Source organism: Populus euphratica, unplaced genomic scaffold (assembly GCF_000495115.2).
Source record: "Populus euphratica unplaced genomic scaffold, PopEup_1.0 scaffold5482.1, whole genome shotgun sequence".
Classification (NCBI taxonomy): Eukaryota; Viridiplantae; Streptophyta; class Magnoliopsida; order Malpighiales; family Salicaceae; genus Populus; species Populus euphratica.
Window position 1 is genome coordinate 1 of NW_011505262.1, and position 3881 is coordinate 3881.

At 31.9% G+C, this 3881-nt stretch overlaps 1 long non-coding RNA gene across 1 annotated transcript; it reads right to left on the reverse strand.

The window, feature by feature from the left end:
- Positions 1 to 6: 6 nt before the first annotated feature.
- On the reverse strand, positions 7 to 1380 carry LOC105120202 (uncharacterized). The gene is made up of 3 exons (XR_841269.1): positions 1247 to 1380; positions 588 to 685; positions 7 to 464 (listed from the first exon to the last, which is right to left on the reverse strand). It is a non-coding gene; the product is annotated as an uncharacterized LOC105120202 (long non-coding RNA).
- Positions 1381 to 3881: the final 2501 nt, after the last annotated feature.

The window sequence follows — 3881 nt, forward strand, 5'->3', positions numbered from 1 at the left end:
ACAAGAAGCTTTGCTGCGGAGCGGTGGAAAATATGGAAAACCATATAGGCATTGTTTATAGACAGAGGAAATATTAGGCTTGCACACATGTTAACCTGGTGAATGAATTTAGCTGGCATCTCTAACATATTTGAAAACATGGATTTGAGCTCGTGTTCATGCTGATTTGAGGGATTGGATGAAGAAATCAAACATTATAAAGACATGTGTAGGCAAAACTGTTGGTGAAAAATCTATCAAAGGCCATTGCATGAAAGAGTTAGGAAGGCAAAAGTCTTCGTTTGTGTTATCAGAGAACCATCACAGCAGGTTTGATGAAGATAATTAAAAGCAAAATTACCCAATCACTAACGTGTTTAAAAGGACGATGGCGTTTGGTTACTGGATCATTTGCGTCGGAGATGGCACCATGATCAAGTGATATGGATCCACTTGGAGGGTCAGTCGCAACAGCTGTTGCAGAGCTGCAAGTCAAAACTAAACCAATTAGTTATGTAATTGTTAGTCATAAAATGAAGAGAGACAACTGACAGGTTTGAAACTGAAAAGGAGCGTTCATAAAATAAGAGAAAAGAGCTGGTCGTGACCTGTGCAGAGGCGTCCCATCTTCTAACAGTAGTTGCCTTTTTGTTTGTGATGGCGCAGGACTATTCATATATGGCTACCTCGAGGAGACTTGTGGCTGCTGTGAGAAATCAGCATCAGTTCTAAAAGCTGGTAGTTTACCAAACACTTAAGACAACAACAAAAGCGATCGCCCAAACGAAGAGAATATTAAAGAGTGTTTGGGTATAAGGTGTGGTAGTATTTTTTTTTTTGTAAGGTATTATTTTTTTAAAGCACACATTAGACTTTATAAAAGTAAAAAATATATACTTTTAGTAAATGATGTGGTAGCTTTTAGAAAAAAACCAACTATATCTTCCACCCAAACACCCTCTAACAAAGCTGGAAAAAAAAATAGATGGAAATAAAAAAAAAATGATTAAAATGCAATGTAAACCAAAAAGAAAAAGCAAAAGGCAATAAGGCAATAAGGCAATGAAGAAGCTTAAAGCTGGTCAACCAAAAAAGCAAGGCAGGTTGGCAACAACAAAAGAGAAAAATCTAAATCCATGCAAAAAATTACATCCCTTCTAAATCTTGAAGGAAAAACAAAGGCAATTGCAGAGGACATATATCAAATGCACAGCGGCACCCATATCTTAAGCTGCAAAGCAAAAGTGTGGCTAAATTATCAACTAACCTCATGAGAAGAAACAAAATGGGAGCACCAAAGAACAACACATATAGCGGAACAAAAGGGCAGACAGATTACGCACGAAGATGAGAAGACCTGAAGGAAGCAACATGAGGAACAAAAAAGTAAGTAGCCCCAGAAAACAATTGGCAGGAAAAACCAAAAAGACCCCTAGAAAAAAGAGACAGAGGAAGGAAAAGGAACAGGGAAAATCGAAATTTGGTTTGACTTAAAAAACAACAAACCTGGCGTATAGGCAGGATAAAGATTAGAATGCAACCCATTATTTCAAATAAAGCTGATGCAATCCCAAAAAAAAAAAATGCCAACAGCTCTCCCAATGCTGGAAAGACACCCAAAGTCAAGCCATTTGGTTGGGCCTAATGATGCAGTTGTCCCGTCCATTTAATGCACAGTGATTCTGAAGTTGCAGCAAAAAGTGGAGCCACAGCCAATCCCTCGCATGGCGCAGAACAATGGCTCTCAAGTTGCAGCAAAAGTGGGGCCAAAACCTACTGCTCCCATGATGCAGCAAGCTGTAAGTAATGGCTGAACAATGACCATTAAGGTCAGCCAAGCTAGCCCTCACAGACGGTGGCAAAAGAGCTATAGAACTCAAACCAATCTAAAGTTCACCCAGTAGACAACACAACAGCCAACTGAGCAGGAGAAGCAACCAACCAACATACCATGAAAAAGAACAAATCCCATGATAACATCAAAAAGCGTCGGGAAGCCATTGATCCAAAACATTTGTGGAACTGTTGGATTAAACGACTGTTGCAATCCACAGTTCCATGAGTTTGGTGCAAAAGTATCAAGGGCAAAAGTTTTACTCTTTTTTTTTTTAATAATATATAATTTTGATATATTGATATTGAAAATAAAAAAATAAATAAACAAAAGCATGATTTTGATATATTTTAATTAAAAACTTTTCTTAAAAAATATTATATACTACATTATATAATATAAGGATGGATGGTTAACTACGTAGCCTGATCCATAACCAGTTATAATTATAATCAATTATCCTTGACCATTATTATATCAAACTCTTTGATTACTTACCTTTTCTTTCTAATTCCTAGAAATTCAAGGTAAAATCATGAAAACTCCAAAACATGTTTGCCACATAAAAAGATCAATGATGTCCATCAAACATAAGTTAATTAGTAATATCATGTATAAAATTATGTGGGGTATTGACGCCCCTGGAATATTAATTAACTAAAATTATTTCTTTTACACTATTTATGATCATTAGAATTAGTCACCAACTCACCCATGTGGACAAATTTTATTACCGGTGAGGAAAAAGGTGAGGGGGAGAAATTTATATGATGCTAAGAATACTAAGAAAAAGATTCAAATAAATAAAACAGAAAACATTACTATAGTAGATCCACGAAATGCTAAAAGTACTGAAAATGACAAGATTATTAATGTATCATCAACAATTTACTAATTGATTGCGAAAAGTTTTGGGATTTTTGTTAAAATATGATTAATAAGCATATTTAAAATTGAATTAAAATTTATATCAACTTATTTCTATAAAGTAATTTCACCGAAATTTAATCTCTAGTGTAAATTCTTTAATATGAGATGTTATCATGTTTTAAACAAAATATGAGAAATATAATAATTATTAGTTGGAGTGTTGTGAAACTCGAAATTCTATAAAATAACATCACCTCGTACGAAAAGAAAACAATACTTTTTTAATATTTATAAAGCAAAATACAGTAAAGTTAAAATTAAACCTAGTAGACACCAAAGTTTTTAAAGTGAAAAGGTCACAAGCAAAGTAGATTTTGAATTTAAACTAATGCACACTGGTTAGATCGTGCTCAAACTTGGGCATAAGTCTGAATTTGAGTTTGCTAGAAAATAATATTTTGAGCCACAAATTTTTTTTTTTTTGTCGATTAGAATTTGAATTTGAACTTGGTCCCTGAATAATTATTTCTTTTAGCCTAATGTTTGTCTAATTCAATCCATAGATGTTAACATTCTATTTTCTGTAAGTTTTTGTTGCAAATATAAACAATTTTTTTAGCTGAAAAAAATTAGATTCATAACTATTATATACATATTTAATTTTTTTATTTATGGTGATTAATAAAAAAACAGTGAGAGTTAATTTTGATTGCTGCCATAATTAGTTCTTTAACTTCTTAACTCCTAAAATCAACTATAAAAAAAGTGAATGAAGAGTTTTAAACAAATTTTTTCTATAAGTTTACACTCACTTTATTATTAGTATTTTCCTTCTTTTTTTTACACTTGATGTTTCCTTCTAAATACTAGAGTCTGTGTTCACCTTATTGAGTAATAATTATGTTATTTTATTTTGATACAAAAACTTGTGGGAATCTTGAAAAATATATTACAAATATTTATGTTACTTAAAGTGATCAATAAAATCTCGAGAATAAAGAATATGTCATTAGCAAAATAAAAAATTATCATTGTAAATTGTTTCAATAAATAAATACTTTTTTTTATTTTCATTTAAACATAAAAAAATTATTATAAATACCCATGTCAAGACTTTGATATAACATCAATTAAGACTTTAAATGCATGTTTAGCATGGATGCTAAGTACTTATATTTTTCTTTTCTAAATATTGTTG